This window comes from Orussus abietinus, unplaced genomic scaffold (assembly GCF_000612105.2).
Source record: "Orussus abietinus isolate OABI.00-Male unplaced genomic scaffold, Oabi_2.0 scaffold7, whole genome shotgun sequence".
Taxonomy (NCBI): Eukaryota; Metazoa; Arthropoda; class Insecta; order Hymenoptera; family Orussidae; genus Orussus; species Orussus abietinus.
Genome location: NW_019394453.1, coordinates 1140438 through 1164314, shown reverse-complemented (window position 1 = coordinate 1164314; position 23877 = coordinate 1140438). Strand labels below are relative to the sequence as shown.

At 46.6% G+C, this 23877-nt stretch overlaps 1 protein-coding gene across 1 annotated transcript in view; it reads left to right on the top strand.

The window, feature by feature from the left end:
• Positions 1-23877, top strand: part of LOC105704139 (abnormal cell migration protein 10) — a 144541-nt gene that overhangs the window by 801 nt on the left and 119863 nt on the right. The gene's annotated exons all lie outside the window — the stretch shown is intronic.

Below are 23877 nucleotides of genomic sequence, written 5' to 3'. Positions count from 1 at the left end.
GCCACTTCTATCTCGAGTTCTGAAGTTTAAGTATGAAGTTTTGCCATTTGAACTTCTAACTTTAAATTCTACATTTTTGTCATTTCGACGTCGAATTCTGAAGTTTTGCGTTTTCTAGTTCCAACGAATGTATTTGACATTTGGACAATGGGCTCGTTAAATTTCAGTACCTTAGGCTAATTGTTAATCAGAATTGCGTCTCAGTGTTGTTTTCGTGCTCCAAGCAAGGAGACGCGATGAAAACAGGAAACGTTCTTCGGTCTCATCTGTTGGTGTGTCTAGTTTGAAGGTCGCACCTAACCGGAATTATTTCTACAAATATGTACTTCGAGCAATCCTTTTACTACGAAGACTTAACATATTATTGACCGGTGACGAACAAACGCTATTAAATGTATGTATTCAAGTACGAACGTCGTCAATTACTAACGAGTTATTTCATGCCTTCAAAATGAAAATTTCACTAGTGGCGTTTTCTTCATTTTTGGACTTTAATTATGAAATAACAGCCGGCGGCGCGCGTTAATTTTTTTTTAATGAAATTACCAACCGGTGTTTCTTTAAGCGCTTTACTTGCTACTTGAGTTTCTTTGGTACAGACATTTACCTGAGAATCTCTCGGGATTTTTTTTCGATATTCGTAAAATCGTTAAAAAAAAATCGTGGTTTGGTGGATCCGGAGGGCACATTGACGAGTACTCCAGGGTGCCGGTGTATGTACGTTCAATTACGTATTTTGCTCGAAGGCCGTGCAAGAGTCGTTTAAATAACGAGCCGACTCGGGTATTAAAAGTGCACATATTTATGCGCGCCATTAAGTGTGCGTGTACATACATACTCGTATGTATATGTTTTGAGCCAATATTAGATATCGCGGATATCGTTACCTATCGTCGTCGGCATTTCCTGTTACGCTCGATTAGTTCGGCCGATTTTGACCGGTTTAAAAATATCGAGCCGAGGTGTGATTTTCATAGCAATCCCTACGGGAAAATTTCCAGGGTGGAAGTTCCACTCTGGCCCGACTCTCTCGCGTCGGCATTTATTTCGAATGTTTATCCGAGTAGTAAACATCGCGCGTATCCCGGAATTAATTCCACGGACAAATCGCGAGCTACCGTATAATGTATACCCCGTGTCGATGGGAATTTCATTTGCGGGAGAAAATCGTGAAATGCGCCTGTATCCTCGCGACTCATTCGCGAGGTGTATCGAGAGGACCTGTTTCTTTTTTTTCTAACTTATTTTTTTTTCGCTCTCCCAAGAGATGAAAGTACATCTCGGGGTCGGTTGGTTCATGCCTCGGGTCAATATCTCAAGAATATCCCGGATTAGCCCTCGGGATATCCCGAGGGAAGGCAGATGAATAACCTTATTCCCGACTCGACTCGGCTCGCGATTCCGATTAATCTCGGGTAGCCGATGATTTATCGCCGATTTACTCTGAATGTAACGGTAGAATCCGGAAGGAAGTATAAGGTGACGACAGGACTGGGTGATCCAATGGATGAGAAATTTGTTTCAGAACTTGCCAGTCTCGAAACGGATTATCGTAGACTTCCTTATCGGCCTGAATTTATTTATTTTTTAAATCCTCTATAACTTTTCTTGACAATTAATGTGTTAAATGTGCTTCTTTTTGCCACGGGGATCATATCGAGGCCGTTATCTTTTTATGCGGAGATTAATTTTTAGTTAACATTGTACCATCTCGATTATTTGCTAGATCCATGTGTATATTTTCGGGCTCTCGAGGATACCTCGGAAAGTGGAGGTACGTTTCTGGGTCGGTTGGTTTACAACTCAAGCCAGTGTCTCAGGAATATCCCGGATTAGTCTCCTGGCGATATCCCGAGGGACGAACAGGAAACGATCTCCTTTCCGACTCGACTTGCATTACAGTGATTGCATTAATTTCCAACATCCGATGTAACATCCACCCTGGATTTAGTCAGACTGATCCGAAGGGTACTTGCGAAGCGGCATGTTGGACAATCGAGTCTATGAAAAAAATGGCCCGAATCCGAGTCGAAATTTTTATTCTACTTAGAATTTCTACATTTTGGCCTTAAATGGGTTTTCGGATAATATAAAGAAAGGCACTCTGAGTCGAAAGTTTAATTCTAAGTAGAATCCCGAATTGTAGACCCTAAATAAAGTTTGAGGTAACATGAAAAAAAAAAAGATAATTCTTCTATTCAAATGAGATCCTACTTTAGACCTTAAAAGTGGAAGAAATTACCATTTCTTCTATTTTAAGGCCTAAATTAAGACTTAATTGAGTAGGACGTTCAAGATCGAAAGTAGGTCTTAAAGAGTCAAACATGATCGAAAGACGCCTACGAATGTTACGCAGGCTGAAAATAAGGCTGAAATTTCAACTCGAGTAACTTGAAAACAATTGAGATCCTACTTAGGCCTTAAAGGTGGAAGATGTTTTTATTTCTTCTGTTTGTAAGCCTGAAGTTGAATTTAATTCGCATTAAGTAGGATATACGAGATCGAAAGTAGGATACAGAGAGTGAAATCGTTGCACGGATTCAAAGTGGGGCTACAATTTTGACTCGAAAACCCCGGAAGTCTTTTTCTCTAGACGGTTTCCAGAATCCAGAGGCGGGACTCTTCTCCCGGTTTTCGGATCCTCTCTCTCCCGGTCGTGACTCGATTTCCCTCCTTACGTATCGAGTCCTTTTACCGATTAACGCTATCGGAGGCAATTAATCTCTCTTTCCCTCTCTATCTCTCTCTTTCTCTCGGCCCTCTCCCCGGTCGCTCTTTGTGATCCCGTGAACGCGGCCAGGCAAAGGAGGCGAAAGAACCTTAAGATAAAGCAGGAGCTTCATCTCTTAACGTTGGTGAAATTGCGAGAGGAAGAGAAAGGGGCAAGAGGGAAAAGAAGAAATTCGTCCCGTTTTTCACGCCTCCTCGTTGTTGTCCAGCCTATCTTTGTCGTTAGTTAAATCACGAATTCATATACACATATACATACATATATGTATATGGATATGTACGAAAGCGTTTCAAAAAGTAACAACAATCTCTAAACAGAGATCTCCTCCCGGTTAACCTGTCATTATTATTTCCGTTTTATTTAATATATTATAGTATATATTATTCTTACCTCTGATTATATCACACTCGGGCCCCAAGGACTCCAGGATTTCAGCCGATTTGGTCGAACCCTCCGCTTGCGATATATATATTTAAATCAAATTATTAATAGTGTTTTTTCTTGTTTAAATGTACCTTTACATGTAATAAAAGTTTCGCGAACGAAAATAAATTTTATTTAAAAAAAAAAGCGTATTGAAAAATAACCTCAGCTGGACCAGACTCCCCTCTTAATTCGCTGTTACTTTTTGAAACATTCTTGTATATGCATATTTATCGATAGTAGGTATAAATACGTGCCGGACGCAGATATATCCGGCGTCGTCGGTGGGCGGGAGGCTAAGGAAACGGCGTTTCCTGAAATAACTGGGCTTTCTGTTAATGGGTACATCCCGTCCGTAAGGTCGAGGATTCCGTGGGGATAAGGGGACGGGGGCGAACGCCGAAGTTTCCGTCTGCGTCTAGCGTTTTATGCGGTTCCCTTTTCGCGCGATCTCTCTCCCTCTCTTTCTGTGTCGGTCTTCGCGCACGGCCAGACAGAAAAAAATGCCCAAAAAGTCTTTCCCAGTCCCAAAGTGGCCTCGACGGTGGTGGAGCCCCTCCGGATGATGGGAAAGGGAGGAGCACGCACGTGTGTCTACGCACGCCTTAAGGTGTCGGCCGCGAGCTCATTGCGGGGAGGGCGAAGGGTGCTTACCGCACCTTCTACAAGGGTGCATGCTTAATGCGTGCTTGCTCGCATCATTGATGGTATTTTCCACCGCGGACCTTCCCTTCCCCTCTAATTAGAGGGTATTAGAAAGCGTGGAATTTTTTAGGAACTTTTCCCCTAGGATTTTTGAACGGAGAAATTCTGAAGGAACACCGAGATCCAAGGGGTCATCCTTGGCTCGGTATTAATTTGCTGCCCTATACTTTATAGTTGTTTTTTTTTTTCCTTTTAATTCATGACGGTGATTTAAAATTTTGTCATATTATATGCTATATCGCCCGAGATGTGAAACCCCGCTGATGTAAAATGCCCATTGCCCGGATATCGCGTTTCTGGTTTATCCAATTTTAGTGGAGTTACCATTTTACATCGTCTACTACTTTCGTTTTCGTCCCTTCAAAAAGTGAAAATCGAAATTTCGTCTTACATGTATCCCTGTGGGTTGTGTAATTCAACATGTTGACTGTTCTTTGACACGGCAGTTTTTTCAGTTTCTTTTAGAGTGTTTAGGAACCTGGAACGTCGACAATTTTTTGGGTTCTGAGAGGGAAGTTCAGTTCTTTCCATTGTGATTCTCATCTTGATGGCAGATAATCGGGGGAAGGAAATTTAATTACTTGCACTTAGTGCAATTCCTGCCGCCGATGAACGGTTGTGGGGAGCGGAGGGTGCTCGTATCGTGTACGTGGTCGAGGGTGCATTCTTAATACGTACTCGAATATTTCAGGTTGCACCCTGGTTAATGGAGTTTGTTTAGATTGGCCGCGATCGTTGCCTTCGATAGCGGGTACTTAATTTGTGAGGAAACGCTTTCCCCTGCTGAATGCAATTTTTGGTACATATTTATTTATATGCGATATTTTGGTGTATGTATATTTTTGGGCGCAGGGAATGACTATACGTTAATAAGGGTGCATTATTCATACCGATCCTGTAGATATTGTCAATATAGTTGGGTTATCAGCCGGCGATCATCGATGATCTCGGGTCCCTATCTCAAGGTTTATCTATCTTATCACGTGGACGTAAGATCGGTGGCGAAGTACTCCGCGGATTCGGCCTTCTTGAGGATCAGACGACAATTGTTGCCCGCGACTTGTCCTTCGGATAATTGCCGACCATTGTCGTCTTTCGAAACGAGGACGTCGAGGGGAGACCGAGTTAACAGAACGTGCGTTTTCGAGGAAATAAGTTTACTTTTCTACTCAGTAACTACAAATCGGAGAGAATTTTTTAATACTTTCGAATCCTCTTTCCCACCCTTGTCAATCGATGGGAAGATGTAATACAGAGTCGGTACAATAAACAAACGAACACCCACGACATTTATTTTATTCATGTAGATCTCGTTACTTCAACCTAATTTCTTAAACAGGGTGTAAGATTATCGTCTGATATTATTTCTCATTATTTGCCCTATTCACGAAATCCAGTCTCCATATCTACTCGCTCTTGGCAGTGCGCAGCATTTGTAACGCATGAACGTGCAGTGTTACTTTGTTTATCCCACATTTTGTCAAATCAGGATTCGCCAGGAGGAGAAAATGGAGTGAACGCACGATCGCGTTTGCGACATCCTTGAAGTGGCTCTCGTATAGAAATGGTGCATAAATTGAGTGTACCACGGTCGGATTTATGTAATTGTCATGCAGATGTTGCAAGTGCGTTTGCTGGGACGTCTCGACGGGGGAGAGAGAGAGGGAAGGGGGTAAGACTCGAGTCGGCGAGCACGGGACGTGTAAGGGAAATTGCAGCGAGCGGTTTACGTCGGTCGCTCTCACTCTCCCTTTCTTCCCCTTCCTCTCGTTCTCTCTCTCTCTCTCTCTCTCTTTCGTCCCGCACTTATTCCGCGGCGAGAAAAGGATCCACGCAGGATTTAGCCCCCTCGAGTGGAAGGGAGTCCCATTGTGCGTACTTAGTCGCTCGTAACTCAAGGGAGGAATCAATGAGGACGCCCCGATGCTTCGCCGTTGTTACCCCCCGCCGAGTCGCTCGTTGAGGGCCTTCTAATTGTCTAACGATATTCGCCTTTATCACCCCCGAGACGCGCCCCCCTTACATCCCCGAATCGCCATCCCCCGGTGGATCGCGAATCGCTTTTATCCCGAATATTTGCAAGCCTCGTCGTGCCTCATAGCTCCGATATGACTGTGTGAACCTGGAATCAAGTTTGACGCACAAACAAAATGAACAGGCTTGTGGGAATGTTTCTTTGATGCAGAAGTTTGTGTCATGTTGAGTTTTGCTCGTGGCATCTTTTTTTTTTTTGTACAAAAATTAGAGCCGTTCAAGAAGATAAACAAATTCCGAAATCGTGGAAATTTGGATTTCTCGATTCTAATGGCCTCTCTGACGTCAGGAAAATTCGGAGCCTCCCAGAACCTGAAAAATATCTAAATGATCGTTTTCAAGATTTTTTTTACATGGCTTAGGCTTCTCGCAGTGGCTTCCGTTAATTTGCACAAGTAAATCGCGGGGAGTGCATATGCTGAGAATTTTTTAGGACCGGTAGGATCAGTCCTTGGCAGTGAAGAAAATTACTCATTTACGTCGTGCCACATAAACATGCAGATAACAATGGAAATTTAGTGCACCTTGAAATGAATGAGCGCATGAAAATATCGCTTATCTACGCCGTATACAAGAAATGCCGATAACAGTAGAGGCTTAGTGCACGTCGATGTTACCGAAGTCATGAAAATATTACTCATTAATGCCGTATCAAATTCTCCCTTAATCATTCACTTGACTATGTAACCGATTGTTTTCCAAAGTTTTGGAGGCGTATGCGGAGATTTTAATATCCTACGGTGAAACACGCTGGTGTTCGATTACTCGTCGTTGACTTTTCTGTGAGTTTCTCACAGACACTTCACTCGATTCGTTGATGAAAGGTTGATAGATGAATTCGGGGATTTTATTTTATACTCGACTCGGGTACTGGGGAGAGTGGGAAACGCCTCGACTCCTCGTCCCCGAGTACGGGGAAAGTCTTTTTTTCAAGGGCCGCACGGAAAACAACGAGTGGCTCCCGCGGGTGCTGCGCGTGTTCGCGGACTCGAGCACGAGCACGGGTCGCGAGGGTACCTAGACGGGCCACCCCCGGGCCGAGTCGAGTCGCCTTTCGAGGGCCGTAAAGGAGCGTCACCTTTCGCGAGGCTCGCCCCCCCTTAAGGTCGCTCGATGAGGGCATTCGATACTCCTTCGATGGTTTTTACACCATCGGCACTCTCGATTCTGCCCTCGATCCTGGCGGGAAAGAGGGGAATCGGGCGACCGCGTTTACACGCGATTCCTCGATTAATTCCTCGACACCGACGCCATATCGCGTTATCGATAAAACTCGACCGAGTGCGCGCCTCGTTCGGCGATTCCCTCTTTTTTTTTTCCCTCCGTTTTATTATTCCTTCCTTTTTCTCCGATAATATTCACTCGAACGAATTTATTTCCCCACGTGGGAGGAAAACCTCGCCGGGAAAAATGGCCTTTCGCCACGGGAAAGCCATTTTCCAGCTTTCCCAGAGTTCTTTTAATTGTCCGCCCTTCACCTATCGAGGTGATTGCGCTTTACTTTTTCGATTTTTAATTCTTTCTCTTTTCCGTTTGATGGAAATCGAGAATTTTCACTCGCACCCTTGATTTTTGACATTCGGTGGATTTTCGGGAGGGGTTCGTTATTTATTTGGAGAGTCGGATTTTCAGGTGTTTTATTTGATCTTCCGGTCGTGTGGGGTGTGGCTCGGCGTGGTTATTCGAAAGTGGAGAATTTTTCTGGTGGTGGTGTATGATTTGGAGCGATTAATAAGGGGGTAACTAGGGTGTAGGTTATTAAGGGGTGGTTTTTTAATGAGAAGTATCCGGGATGGGGTGTGTTGTGATTTCGTAGACCTCGAGGTTTTAACAGCTGCCCCGCCGAGGATGTCTAAATTTAGGTCGCTTTTTCGACCCTTCCGGTTTCGGTCTTCTTCTGGGCGGTTCCGCGGAAGTTCGGTAATGTACCCTAGGTGCTTATTATTAGAGGAGTGCTTGCTTTCCCTCCATTTGACGGCCGACTTGAGACGTTCCGGCGCCGCCATCGAACCTTTCCCAGAAAGCGGAAACGCCAGAACTGATCGCCGATTTGCAGATTTCCTTTTCTGCAAAGGAAAACATGTATCAGGTCCAAGGATTAAATCTTTCGCCGCAGCGGTGACGTGTAAAATCAACGCAATAATTATCCGGGAAAGTAAATCAACGAACTTACTTGACTATACTCGAGTCGAAATTTTCATCCTCTTCTAAGCCTGCCTAGTCCAAGTGGGACCTCCTTTGGTCCTATTCCACTCTTTCAAGTTCTTCTTTTGACATTTTAGGTCCTACTTTATCCGGAAGTCCTACTTTAGTTCCACAAGTAGGAGAAATGGAAATATCTGCCACTTTTAAGATCTAAAGTAGGACCTCAAACATATGAAAGTATGTCGTGTTAAAACTCATGTAAGACATACAATTGGAGGCCCTAAGCACGATCTAAGTTTCCACCCGGGTAAAAGTGCGTAAAATGGAGTTCTTGCAATTCCTAAGAAATTCCTTTAATTTTTCTTTTTCTTTGAGAGAGAAAATTCAAAGTTCTCTTTTCTGGTCTTTTACTTCTCACTTCGCTTTCAACTTTCGTTTCCCTGGTTTCCTTTCTTTCGAGTCCGGGGTTTCTTCGCGGTGTCTACTTGGAGAGGCATTTCGGAGCGGCGCTCTTCGTCTTCTTACGGGGCTTAGAAATAACCGAATTAATACCGCGTTATTTATCGTCGGGGCCATTAAAGTATTTATATACCGCGACATCCCCGTAGACACGCGGAATGTGGGATCGAGGACCGTCTCGGGATATTTCCTCGCCGACCGGAAGTCTCGCTCCCTTTTTTTATTTTCCCCGCGCGCGCGACACCCACGTGCCCTCTCTTGTTTCTCCTCTTTCTCGTCGCCGTCTCTCCCTTCTTCCTAGGACCGACTCGACGACACTTACGGAGATGCCTCGAAAGTACACGCACGATTAATCCCACCCGGGGTTATTATTTATCTCGCTTGCTACCTTGCTTGCCTCCAGATTCTCGGACGCCTCGTCCCGCCTCCGTGTAATTAGTCTCTTATGCCATGGCACGCCACCCCGTAAAGTCGTGGGAAGAATCTCTCCTCGGGGGGGCAGACGAGCTTATGAGGATTTTTCATTCGGGGAATTCGTGTCTGTCTAGGCGGCTGCCTCGTTGCTACCGACATGGAAATTATAACCAACAGCATGTCTGTACGTTCATCTTCGTCTTGCTCAGCGAATTTTACATTTATTTGTCTTTTTTTTACACAATGTACGAATCGAATGAAGTTTTACTTTATTCCAGTCTCTTTTTAACGGCGTACGAGCTATCGGTCGTATATCGATGCATCGGTTTCATATTAGGGATCGACTAAAAAAAAACAAAAAAAAACTACTATAAGTTCATGAAACATGTATCGAATGTTTTATTCGGATACATTCATATGATACACTGGTAAATCTATTTAATGTACATGATATATAAATTCAAAATTCGCATCATATACGTTTACGAATGATGTACAGTAATTCAAGTCGTCATGTCAACGTAATTTTGATACGTTGCTTTTCGTTTACTTAAATTCTATGAAATTTATTAACACTTTTAACGGGATATGTCGATTCTTGGGCAATTCTCTTTATAGCGGAATCGCCTGAGATTTGCGTTTTTTTCTCCTCTGCGGCAGTTAAGTGGACGTTTCCGTCCGATGGGATCGATCGCGACCGGTCGATTTCAATAAATTGACTCCTAGAGAGCCGTCGATCCCTGCGGAATCGCAGGAATCGCCGTATCGGGAGACGGGAGACGGTCTGCAGGGGCGGCATCGACTCTTGTGTGCCCACACGGTGCGTGGGTGCGTACGCTCGTCTGGATTTATGGCGATCCGTTGGAAAGTCTCTTACCGGATCGAGGAGGGGAAAGGATTTCTCTCGGGGTCCGAAATCGTGTTTGAGGAATTTTGGAACGATCTAGGGACGATTTGGGAATCACGGATCATCCGTGTCCCAGCGGTGCTGTACGGTCCGGTCGAGACGGCTGGGGCCGACCAGTAAAATCGAATTAAATCGTATTAAATCGTATCAAAGCGGACCGAATCGAATCGAATCGAATTAGTTCGAGTTAGGGGGTCCTCCGAGTCGGAAGGGGATTTTGAAATTATACACGGCCCTCTCCCAGGCATACGAGCGAATTTATCTGCCAAGGTTGACATAGCGAGTTTGCTGGGAGGATATTTAAAGGCTCCTCCCAGAAAATCAGAAAATTCGGTGAAAATTGAGGCGATTAATACAATATTTCTGACAGAGCGAAATGACGTCGCTTTTGGTGGCCGGAATAGACCTGAAAATGTTTCTTTTTTAATGGATTCACCAGTAGTTTAGATCATCGGGGGGTCAATTTAACTGGAGCCAAGAAATTTCATTGGCAAGAGACATTTAGAGAAAATTCGGCGGATAAGAGCTCATAAGGAGGGATTCTTCCAAGTTTTCTCGTCAGTCTTCCATGGATTAGCTCCTATTTTCATACATGACTTTTCTCATTAATCTTCTTATCTCTCTTTTTTTTTATGCATCTCATGATCCCTTGCGAATTTTTAAGGACTAAGAAGACGCGGAAGCTCGTCGTTCGAGCGACGTTTGACGGGTCTTCGGAATTTAAGGCGCTTGTCAATTTGTTTCGGGAGCCCACCGGCGAAATATGATAAATCGCCAAGTCTTTTAGAGAGGCAGTGGGTGAGAGGGAGGGGCTCCATTAAAGTTCGCTTACGCGAGGAGGGGAGCATGTCGCACGTCGTGTGTCGAAGGTGTCGAGGCGTGGGAGGATTAAAGAGGCACGAAAGGCGAGGTGAAAAGATCGCGCTTCCGGTGCTCCCCGCGATTCTTTCGAAGTCCCGGGAAACGCTTTTCGGAGAAAATCGGGGATGTCGAGGTCGCTTCTTTATTACAATTTTTTTTTAATATTTTTTTTCCTTACGGAAATGTTGCATTCGCTCGCCGAGGAGGACACAGGAAAGCGTCGAGGGGGACGCTGAGCACATTCTGGGAGCGAGAGCTCCCGAAAGCGGAAGTTGGACTGAATCGCAGGTGACCCCGTTGGGGAGTTCTTTTGGTCTCTTCTGGATCACTACCTTGAAGAGTCGCGAGCGGCTCTTCGTCTCGGGTTTCCGGGAGATAAACGGCGGGCGTTATCACGACGTTGGCTCAGGCAACGTTGCTTCGGTTTACGCGGTGAATAAAATGTACGTGCCTCGCGCACCCTGCGCTCCGTTCCTTTGCATACGCTGTCTTTAACGTGCGATGAATAATTCCATCTCAGTCAGGCAAGTGCACGAGGTGCGGAGATTTCAACGCCGCCAAAAGTGGGTACCGAGTCGGAGAAAGAGCTTTTAATAACCTCGGTTTTCATCGGACGAGATCGTTCATTTTGTGTGGCTCCCTTGTCCCTCTTGCGCATGTGGCCATCGCTATGTCCTAGGTACGGCTCAGGAAATATTAGAAAAATAGAGAATATCACGTTGATCCGCGAGGCCGGTGTCGAGAACTCGGTCCATATCTCAAGACGAAGAGAGCCACCAGGTGAACGTCTCTGTCGCTTTACGTTATCCGCCTCCTACACGCTGCGAAACGTGGTTTCACGTTTGCCCACGTGCTCGCGGAGGTGTACGGTGGCCTCTTTCCTCGTCGTTTGGATCTCTTTGATCTCTTAGGCTCTCTGGCTATCCGAGGGTCTTTGGCTCTCCCCGGTTCTCCTTGATTCCTCTCAGCTCTGGTTCCTTTTAGTTCTCCTCGGTTTATTTTCCTGTACTTTCCAGTTTCTCTTGGTTCCCTTAGGTTCTCTTTGGTACCTCTTAGTTCGCGCTGTTTCCACCTGGCTCCGTTTGGTTCACTTTACCTCATTTTCTTTCACCCTCCGGTTCTCTTTGGTCCATTCTATTCCTACTTGGTCCTTTTTATTTTACTTTCGGTTCCTTTCAGTTTACGTCGGTTCCCTTTCGAGCTCCTCCTCGGTTATCTTAGGATTTCTTCGAATCTCTTAGGTTCTCTTTAGTTCTCTTAAGGCTTCTTTGGATTCATCTCTTTGGTTGGGTTACGTCCCTTTCCGATCACCTCGGTGCCCCTTGGAACTTCTTTCTGGTTCTTTTGGGTTCCCTTTGCTCCACTCTCACGATCTGTTTGGCTTGCTTTTCGTTTCTCTCTGGCTCTCATTCCGTTCCTTCGTTTCTCCTTCGCTATCTTCCATTCTTTGCCGCTCTCCGCTGCGGGACCTCGGGAGCCAGCACCTTGGTCTTCGCTTATTCTCGTAGGACACGCGTGTGCCGCGTGTTTCGCGTGTTCGGCGTGTTCCGCGTGTTTCGAGGTAACGGGAAGACCTCGAAGGGAATCGGGGAAGGGTTCTCCATGGAGAGACTAAATATAGGCCGACGGGACGCCTCTCCCTTCGAGAGACTCGCCCACCACTTTGGGACCCGGTCTGGGCCTGTCGGCTCGTCCGTCCACTTTTCCCTCGTCTAACGAGCGTTTTACGGTTCGCGTCTCAATACGTCCGTCGGTCGTCCGCTCTTTAATCCATCGTAAGGTCCACTTCTGGCCTGGGGCCGTCTTAACGAATCGGAAATCTCGGATCGTTTGACGGACCCTCCACGCCCACCCTTACGCGGCACTGCGCCGCCCTCTTTACATCATCTACGTTATCCATGTGGAAACGATTTTTCATAAATTATCCCTTATTAAATAGAACTTACTAAGTTCTCGCGAAATCCTTATTACGCACAAGAGTGCCAACTTCTCCCGTAATACCTTGTCCTTGTTGATACTCGAATCGTTCTCATTTTTATTAAGAGGGAAATAACGCGCGTGGTTCAAATTGTTTTCGTTAGTATGACGTTTAATTTGATATTTCTTGGTTTAATGGAACGTAGCATTCAATATTAAACAGAAAATAAATACGGAGGGGTAATTAGGATTATTAATCATTTTGGTGCTTGCGGAAGGTTTTATTCATTATTTTTTCTCAATTGATTACTTTAACGGGGTGGAGAACCAGTTCTCGGTAATTATCATTGACTCCTCGCAGTATCTACAGAAGAAGGTCGAAAAATGTAAAAATATGGATATTGCGCGGCAAGGGGTTAATTACATAGATTACAAATCGCTACGATCTCTCGTTACGTGGGTAGCCATCTTAAGAATCTTTGGATGAAGGGAATTTTGAGTAATTTTAGTCGGAAGACAAATATGAGGTAAAAAATGGGTTCTTTTCGTTTCTTTATGTACGTCGGCGCGGTGGAAGGAACGTCTTCGACGGAAGGAAAATATTGAAAAATGGAGAAGAATAAGGCGTGTTGAATTTTATCGGTTCCCGGGTTATTTGGACGACGAACCAATCGGCGATGTTTCAACTCCTTGTGCACCTGCGACGTCGATGAAAAATCAATGATTTATACCGACGAATGGGGAATCGTTCCGAGTCTCGGAAACTTCTCTTCTCCACGTCCATTCTGCGGTTACCGCTCCGGCCGCTTACTCATTAACTCGTTCATTCTTTCGATCACTCGTTAGCCAATTCGTCTCAATCTCCGTTAATTCTGCCGATGAATGGGGCGGAAACAGGAAGGAAAAGGGAGAGAAGTAGTGCTAATTAGCTGAAGGAGGAAACACCGCGAATTCTCCTCCGGTGCAACTCGATTGTTTGTTATAAGAAAATTGAAATTGAATCTTTAAAATGGGGTGAGTAAAGACGTAGAACTAGACGTAGAACTAGACGTCAAAGATTCGTGACCAATGGCGGTATTAACATTCTAGTATGTCGCATATCACGTGCCATCATTTTCGACCACCAACGTTTTGGCAATCGGAAAAAAACTCGGCCAAAAATCGGGAAGGCGGGTTCTGGTCTTTTCCCGGGTTTATTAAAATTCATTTGATACCGCGTTTTGCCCCGGTTTAATAAATCAACGGTGACCGGCAATTTGTGCGTTTGAATATTCATGCGACTCGGCGAGCAGTGCGATCCGTTTTAGCTGGACCGGACGCTGGAAAAGTCGGCAAGGCTTGATGCACGGCGCAAAGTATGATAGAGGAGCTGTTTTATTGCCGTGCATGATCATCGCACACGTTGTCACGGGAGAAAAAAAAAAGTCTGGCTTTACAATCCCCCCGCGACTTGTATGGGGACTCGAATCGCGGTTATTTTTATGACGTTGTTCGAGGGTTTACGGGTTCCATGCAAGTTTTATGCCTCCGAAGGGAACGCGCGATGCTCGTAACTGATATCTAATATCCGTGTTTGTTGCCGAGGTATAAAGGGCATTGACACTTGTTTCTCTCCCTTTTTCTTTTTAGGAGAAATAGAATTTTTTTACCACTGGGAGAGTCGTAAAGGGGGTAGAAAGGCATGCAGCGACGTCGATTAGATCAGTTCTCGGTGAACAAATTCTGAGATATTGCGAAGGAACATCTGCTAAATTTTGGCAAAGAGTATTTCAGTTGAACGTCTCGTGCCTAAAAAGACCCAGGGGATAACGGAGGGTCAACAGTCAGTCACGTTGGTCAGGGTGCGATGTCTTATCAAAGTTTCCCCTGCCTTTATCCATCTCCAGTCCCGTCTTTCCCCTCGACGCCATCAACTTCGTCTCGTCCGAGTTTTTCCCTTTTCTCTCGTCGCCCTTCTTCCCCCACGTGTCTTCGATCGTTCTAGCTTTCTCCGTCCTCCGCGCTTCCTCTCCCAGGGGGATATTTAATGGGAAAATTCCGACGCGTCCAGGCCTAGGAAGTTCCATCCCCGTTCATCCTCGGATATCGGAGGACATTCCGCGTCGAGTCGAGGCGATTGCGGGGTGCGGAAAAGCGGATGAGCCTTAAAGGGTGAGAGAAAGGGAGCGGGGTGTCTCCGCCTTCTGGGGGAACCCCTTTGCAATGTCCCGCACCTAATGGAGTTACCTCGATGCAATGATGCACCCCTAATTGCAGTCGGGAGTGAGAGCACCGTCGATGTCCCTTGTTCTCCATGGCCAGCTAAACCCAGGTCGTGGTAGCGAATTTTCGCTGATACCGCTGCGACTGAGTTGCTCCCTTTTTCCTATATTCTAGGAAAAAAATTGTCCAATTTGAAAACAAAAAATAACGTAAAACCGTGTAATATCCTGCAGCTAATGCAGTTACCTCGATGCAGTGGCGGGAGTGAGAGCACCGTCGACATCCCTTGTTCTCCATATGACCTGCTAAATTCAGGTCGTGGTAGAAAATTTTCGCTGATACCGGTGCGACTGTGTTGTTCCCATTTTCCTATTTTCTGGGGGAAAAAAAATAATCAATACTTTTTGTTATCGGATATTCTTGACTGAAGTGATATTCCGTAGATGTCGAAGGACATGATTCCTTGCATCGAATTCGAAGTGCGAAGAATAACCGAAGTGAAAATGGCGTAGGAAGAGGAGCGACTCTTTTTAGTCCCCTCGAGCGATGGGAAATGGCGAAGGGGTTCGCGAGGGTTCTTTATTGGGGGGAGTTTAACGTCGGCCAATTTAATTTTCGCTTTCGGAAAACATGTCCGGAGGGTTTTCCCGAATCGTTGATAAATACCCGAGGGCGCGGGGCGGCGGCGAAAGAGAAATAGGAAAAAGGGAGGATCGAGCCGGGCGACACGAGGGCTGCAAAATCGAGCCTCGGCTCGGCCGAGCACCTTGTTAAACTAATGGAACGGCACTGTACCGAACTAGTACGACCCTCCCGAGCACACGCATACCGTCCCACGATAATTCGAGCTTCGTTATCGGCTGAATTGGCGCAGCCGCGACGACTCGACGTCGTTTCGTTGACATCGTTTTGGCGTAAGGTCACTACGAGAGAGGGGGGCACCTTGCCCCTTTAATTGAGCCGCTCTCTCGAACGATTGTTCACTCGTAATCCCTCAGTTACCTGCACTTTTCTTCGACTTTCCCGGAAAACGCGTTCCACGGAAAGGCTTTTCCCCGTTTTTCGAAGCGAAACTTCTTACGGCACGGCAGTACATAGATAAGTACAAGTTCGCACGTTATGAAAGGGGATAGTATCGAAATGTGAGATGATTTTTTTTTACAGTTAAGTACCATTTTGCATTCATCTTTGGGTTGTAGTATTAACGACACTTGGAGTAAGCTTGTTCAATACTGTCGTTTACTTTCAATTTATTACCTGAGAAGTCAATCTGCGGCTGTACTTCATATTATTGATACTCATTCATTACCAGTATCTCATCTTGATTATATTTCTTTTTACAATTAACTACTATTTATTCTGGTATATAACCTTAAGGTGATATGAATCATTGCATATGTGTATATCAAAACGTGAAAAGATTAATAAAACTTTTCTCTAACTGGGTGCACCGAATAAACTGAAACTTTAACACGCAATTATGGAGGACCTAATGAATGTCTTGCAACTCACGAATTTTCATTCCTCGAAACAAAAAAATGTTCTTTTTTTTCTGGTTCTTGTTCGGGATAAATGCAGAATGTTTTTGCGAGAAATGAAATTCCACGAGTTTCAAGGAGTTTCATTAGGACCTCCATATTCACGTGGTAATGTTTCAAATTCAATATTTTGACTTTTTAACATGTATATATATATATATGACACTTTCATAACTCCTTAAAACATGTTCGTCTTCTCGTGGGAAGGCGTTTTTGGACGTCTTTTCTTTATTTGGGTTAGAGAGAGCAAGATGGCGGCGCATCGCTTTAGCGTTTCCGAGTTACGTCAGGCGTACTTCCTCGGTGGCTTTCTTTCGCCTCGACCACTCGCAAGGCCCATTCAAAACAAATTAGTTAATTATAATTGCATAACGCGCAGGCCCGTATGCGCTCCGGGAATCGTAATTGGCCTTAACGAGTCCCGTGCGGGAATAATCGAGTCAAGACCGCGGCGCAAGTCGCCTTGGTACGCACTTCGGCCTTTCCTTTCCTCCCGGTCGTAACAGCGACCTAACAGTCGCACCGTTATCGCTAGAAGTCTCGACAGCGTCGTCCTCGAGTTACTTTTCCGATACACGCGAAAAATTATTCGAGCGAGCCAATAAAATTGTATGTTCAGCCGTGGAGTATGGTTATTACGTGTACCACTGAATGTTTGATTATCGATTTCGGTTAATAACATCAAACGTGGATTACAGCAAATATTAAAGTAATTTGGTACATTCAACCAAAACATTTGACTTTGGTTTGGATGTTTCCTGAAACTACCTGAACGCAGTCAATCCACCGATGATTAATAAACCAGAAGCTTCTTCTGCACATAGAATTCGTTAATTTGATTGCAGTATCGAGAGTTGATAGCCGTTCAAAAAAGATTTCCTGGATTTAAGGATGCGATTGGAGTTCGATTCGGCGCGGAATCGGCTAATTTTCGGGATTAATTTCACCGGTGGTGTTTGATAGATGTTAATTTATGAAGGCATTTTGTTAAAAAAAAAAACGGTGATTTGTAAAACGGAGTGATTAAAGTAAATTCAGGAATGGCGCGGAGTCGGCTAATTTTCGGGATTAAAAGCGCCGGGGCGCGACACGCAGAGAGGAAGTGCCCCAGGGGTCGCACTGAGATTTAACGATTTCATTCGGATTTACGAAAAAGCGTGTCTGGCCTTAAATAACGCCTCCGTGGCACGTAATCCCAGGGTTTAAAGCACCCTCAGCTGGTGGTCGCACGCAAGGGAAGTTACGTGTAACGTGAAAATGCGACCTCCAGCTTTCGTCCCTTTCGAAGGCGTTTCGGTATCAGAAAAGGTGGGGATACTTTAATAGGGGGTTTCCGATCCCAGAGAAGCTTTGGAGGAAACTTCATCGGGCTTAAAGAGAGGCGAGGGGCCGGCAGACGAGGAGGTGATAACAAAGAAAAAAGAAAGGAAAAATAAAACGTGAAAAAAGTCGTAAAAGCTGACCGCTCGACGATGCGACTTTACGACCGCGGGGAGGATGAACGACTCGCCCTCTTTAAAAAACACTTCGACTCGGCCAATCGGAATCTTAATTTGGAATTACGTGCTCTTAGGGGCAATTTCGGGGCAGCCCTGGAGCGCTCGTGCGAGCGGGGCTTAACGAAAGAAAAGAGGAAAAAGAAACCCCCCCTCTCGTAAAAGCGCATCTCTCTCTCGTGGTCCCGTGAAAAGACGGTACTTGTACTTTCAGGCGGACATGAACCGTAATACTATCAGTACGAAGAGTCGAAAACTCGAGAGAGGGGTCATCTTGCCAAGCTGTTCTCAGTTTCATTCGCTGGGAGATGTTCTCGCAATTATTCGATGTCAGGATATAGCTGGGAAGTTGTAAATAATGTCAGGAGAATTAAAATAGAATTAATGTACTGCAAGGGATCGGGAGGAAGGTTATGAAAGTAAATTCAATTTATCGGGACGAGTGGATGCAGCCGACTGACTCACTAATAGTTTCTTGGCGATTGCCAAAAGATAAACGTAGGACGTTCAGGGGGAGAAACACCAACAGTATATTATCAAGTATCCCAAATGATATGCTATTTCCTGACAACTTTTTGGCCGAGAAATCCGACTTTTTCAAAAATGCTATCGTGAACTTGGTCTCTAGATGAGGAAAGATTAGAGGGCAGTTAACTAACTTTTAGTGCTCTACCTGTGATGTGGGTTACTTCAACAATAGCTCCTAAAGACAATAACATTTTTGAAATTACCTAAAACAATACTACCAAATAATAGTAACATAGATCATAAAGTACCGAGTGATCTGAAGAACTTAAAAAAATTTTCACGTGGAAATATAAGGAAAAGGGGATTTATGTCGTAACGAAGTAGAGGGTTACTTCGCCGAGGAATTTTCTATTTTCTTGTTAGGTCCCAGAGGTGTCGATCGAAACGGGACACCTGGTACGTGAGAAAAAAGACGTACAAGGTAAGGAAAGGCACGCCGGCCCACCTCTGTTGGCGGCGTTACGTAAGAGTTCCCGTTTGACGAGCCGTGAACGCGCCTTAACGAAGGGTGACACCCCCGCGGCCGGTGGGTCCCGACCGCAGTCCCGACGTGCGTTCATGTTCCTGTTCCCGGCGGGAATGCGCGCGACGCGCGGGCCCCGGGGTCCGGGCCCGCGCCCGAGCCGACCACACTGGCGCGCATGCGCGCGCCCCGCGTTCCGGCAGGTGCGGGGGCGCGCGCGTCGCACGCGCCGCGTCACTCGGTGCCCGACAGCCGGCGGAGTCGGGTCGGGACCTACGCCAACGGGCGACCGTGATTATGAGCGCGCCCGTGGGCACGCGAACACGTGGGCGCGGGTCGTGTGAATGGCGGAGGTAGAAAGACTCGGGCGGCAGTGGAGGAAGAAAGGGGGAAAGAAGGAGACGCCCGGTTTACCCGGCCTCGGTGACCACGCGTTGTACTCTCTACGCTTCGTCGAGTTTACGCTCTGCTCGGAGCGTCCATTTATATGGGATGATGACCTTAGGTCAACGCCGTCGTTTCTCGGCTCTTGTCGACGTAGCCCTCCATAGGCTAGAAAAAGAGACGGGGACTTGGACTGTTCTTCGAACAAAAGCGACGACTAGCAATTGAATAGACGTCGAATCTTTAACGATATCTGCAGACTCGTGTCAACTCTTTGTCACTCGTGTCAAATGTTGTCGAGTCCTAAATTTTCCCTTTTTTATTCCACGTATTCCTACGTCATGTTACATCCTCGTTACGTATTCTCGATCGGGAGCACGACGCTACGGGGGTTAATTCGTCCCGACAATTGGCGCACATACCAGAGGCACATACCGGACCGCGTGCACGGATGTCGGAGAGAGACGCGATCACGACCGGAGAGAGAGACGGACAGTCCAACCGCGCATGGCTTTCGGTCCGATTGCGGTCGAAACGTGGCCTCGATGTCCCTCTGTGACCCGATGTGACACCGCGCACCTCGCTTTCCGGTTTAACGAGGCTTTGTACGCTCGCGAGTCTCGACGTCCCTCCGTGCACCTTACGCCTCCACCGCTGCACTCCGATCAATGATCGACGTTCCATGGGCTCGCCACAGGTGATCAACGAATCATCGACGAGGTTCAGAAATCGACCGCCTCTTGTTTGGTACAATCGTCCCCAGATCGTGATTTCCATAAAAAAAGACCGAGGAATGGCTCGGGAGATTTTGTAGCTCATTTTAGGATGTTCGTCGTGCACTTTCCAAGATGGCGGTCTGACGATTTTTAGCTGGTTGTAGTCGAAACGTGGTCGATTTTTCGCCAGTTGCAGTTGAAACGTGGCCTAAGAGTCCGTTTCCGATCCCATGTACAAACGGGGGAAGGAATTGGGGAATTTGGGCTTTATTAACGTGTTGGTTACATTTGGCCACCGTGTCCTAATTTCGGGTAGAGTTCTGCGCCATATACCCTCCCTGTCGCTCTAAGATGATGCGGATGCTCGCCTAGAAACGAACAGCTGATTCTCAACGCACATGGTGTCGCTTAAAATAGGGCACGACTGTTGACTGTCCAAATAGGGCCGAGTGTGTCCCGGATTCACCCTGGGCACCGTTTTTAAATCATTTAAACCATCTTTCCGCTTCCAGATGAGCGAGTCGCACCAACGATTTACGCGACTTAAGGTGATACAAAAGTGACATATGAAGGGTCAATCGGATATGAACCTCTCCTCTGAACTAGATATACCGAATTGTTTGAAATATTACCACGTAAATACGGAGACCCTAAGGAAGGCCCTGACACCCATGAGCCTTCATTTTTGTACAAATATTAAAAAATGCCTATAAACAAATTAAAGTGTGAAACTTTTAAGCGACTCCGTGCAGCCAGTTCGGAGAAAAGCTTCATAAGCTAAACTTTGCAGTTGTCATTTTCATTCCACCTTAAGTTACTTCTTTTGGGCACCATTTTTAACAGCTCCCTATGTTAACGCATAGGAACGCAGCGGTATGAAACACGTAGAAACATTATTGCAGAAGCGTCGAGACATTTCTCCGCGTTCGCGAAGTCCTGTCCCGTCAATTGTCGCAATCTTATCGGATTACTTTGCCACCCTCGGCGCAATTAGGCCCTCGTGGCTCTCTCGTGTCAACGAATCGACGTTGATGGTTAATTGGATAATGCCTCGCGGAGTTAGTGCCCGACGCGTCGCGTGTCTAAGCGCGAAAGTACACCTTCCATACAAGGAGCACCGTTTCGTTGGCTGCCCTCGACGTATCGGGACTCTTTATGTCACGCAGTGTCGCCATTAAGCGTCGTCGCGGACAATAATCCCATCGGACGAGTTGTCGCGCGCGCTTTTCCCTTTCGGTCCCGATCTCCCGAGCGCCGGCGTAATGCCCCGCCGTGTAATGCTCGCGTAATGCCGGCGTAATGCGAAAACGAGTGCTAATTACCAGGGGGGCCGGGCGTTTCGACATCGATTTCGCATTTTTTTTTTTCGCTCCTCTTTTTCTGCGCAATCCTGGCCGACGCAAATTACTCGCAGACAGCCTTCCTTTTCGGCTCGACCTCGTGGGAGTTGCGGAAACTCCAGAGATTAGTCCGACGAGGGGAATATTAATTTTGTTATTAAGGTGATATGAAAGTGACATCCTAATGGTCAATCATTTGTGAAACCCTTTTTCCGAACTGGGTGTACCGAATCGCTTCAAACGTCACCTCGTGAATGTGAAGACTCTAAGGAAGCTCCTGATATCCAAGGAATTTTATTCTTTTATGCAAAATTAAAAAAATATCTAAGAACTAATGAAAATTGATATTCTCCTGGGGGTTTGGACCTTCCTTCTAGCCTCCGTATTTGCAGTGTGAAGTTTGAAACGATTGGGTTCAGCCAGCTCGGCCAAAAGTTTCGTAAACTGGACCTCTTCGACGCTACTTTCATATCACCTTCATGAAGTGTTTGATTGATAATGAAAAATTAAAAAGAGTAGCGCTCACGCAATATCGCTGGGGAAAGTCCTCGGTGTTACGGTTGACTTTTGAAAATTTTAGTTACATCACTTTATTCTTGGCTCGAAGAAAAAATCGGGTTGCAGAGGGTCAACTTGAATTTATTATTGAAACTAGGGATATTGCAGAAATTCGGCACGTGCGAATCTTACTCCACCTTTGTCCGTTATGTCCTGCCCATTTCACTTCTTGCTCGAAACGGCAGGGTTCACTCGTCTGCGTCTGTTTCTTTCCGTGACAAATTCCGCGTGACGCACAGCCTTGAAGACCGATTGAAATTACCGTACCGTGTCCGAAGAAGTTGCAAAGCAAAATGGGGAAAGAAAAGAAATGCGAGTCGCGGAGCCGCCGCGGTCCGACCGATCGAGGTCCTCCGATCCCACCGATCCCTATCGAAATCCCGAGGGATCGGTCACGTGCGATCAATCGAGTGCACGCGAACGGCGATTGTGCTCGAATGCTCGTCACGGTCGCCGGTTCGCCTTACGGAAGCGTCGTGCACGTCTCGAGCCGAGATGCGCTCGATATCGAGGCCCGTTTCTCACGTGCCGAGGAGGGACCTCCTCGGAACAAAGGACCAAAAGGAAGCCAGAGAGAAGGGAGAAAGGCGAGGAGAAAGAGAATCGGCCGAAGGAGAAAACAGGGGGAATGAAGAAAACAAGGGAGGGCCAGAAGAGAACGGCGAGAGAGGAGGAAACAATTAGTGACGAGGGAGCGGGAGAAGGAGCGAAGGTAGGGGGCAGATATTAACCGAGCGAGTCACCGTCATTAATTCCAAAGTCCTGATTTATACTCGCGCCGATGTTCGACGGCAAGTCCTGCAGATTCCCGCGCGTCACCGTCGAACGGCCCGGAAGGGGTTTCCAATTAAGCCGAGCCCTCGGACCCGGATCATTTCGTATTTGCCGAGCGCATGAGATGTCGACGGCGGCGGGTGGGTTCGATAATGGCCGCGATATCTAGGGGCGACTCTTGTTCCTGCAGGACCCCCAGAAGGGTAACCTCCTGTTTCATGTTTTTCATACTTGCAAATTCATCTGGATATGGGAACTGATCCTTTTCCAAGATCGGGGCTGGGTCGCCTTACCGGGGCGGTGGAGGACTCTTGACGACAAAGAACTTTGCCTACCCTTGGATAGTTTTAAAGACATTCGGTTAAGAGGTCCTTAGAAAATTAGTGTGGACCAGTTCTTCATAAATTTTTCAGCCGATTTTGTAATTCGGGGGTTTCAGGGTGGAATTTTTAATAGAGACCCGTGCTCGACACAAGTGTTTCAACCCTTACAGTTGTGGAGAAAATCCAGGAAGTGCATGGAAAAATCCACCGACCCAACCCTCCTATTCGTCGATGGATGACGATCGGTCGGTTTTATATGATTCCGTGGGCAGGGTCATACTTGAAATGCTTTATCTTCATAGGTTTTACCAAGTCGGAATTAAAAGTACGACATTAACGATTCTTAAGCCTCGCTCGAGAACTCGGACTGCACTCGGACTGCACTCGGACGGCACTGCCAGGTCTCGAGGAAGAATCCCTCCCCCTAGAGTCCCAGGATAAGTAGAATCGAACCGGTCCAAGGAGGTTCGAAGTAGTCGGCGGGGTCCCAGAACGCGGGAGCGTCCTCTCTTTTGGTCACGAGGTCGCGATCGGTCCGGGCCCGTTGACCGTATACGGTCAGGAACGCGCTAAACATCGATTGGCGCAAAAAGAGGGTCGGCAGGACCACCGGCCGGATGGCGGCGGGATAAGGGATAAGGGACAACGGGCGACGCGGGAGAGTCCTTCGAAGGGGGAAGAAGGAGGGTCGCGCGATCCTCCAGGATGCAGGCATGCACTTTGTCGGCTCACGGGATGCATTGTGCGCATACTAACGAGAGTCGACCTCCACCGGGCCGTGGACTCTGTTATAAAGCGATAAAAGTCACCCACTCCCCCCTTCGACCTACTCCCTTCCCCGGGGAAGGCTCCTTTATCGCGTCGCCTGCCAGGACCCGCAAAGATGGCCGACGTCTTCCGCAGTGCTTCTCGACGGCCCCGTTACCCGTCGCGGAACAGTCCCCCAAGAGACAAGCAGA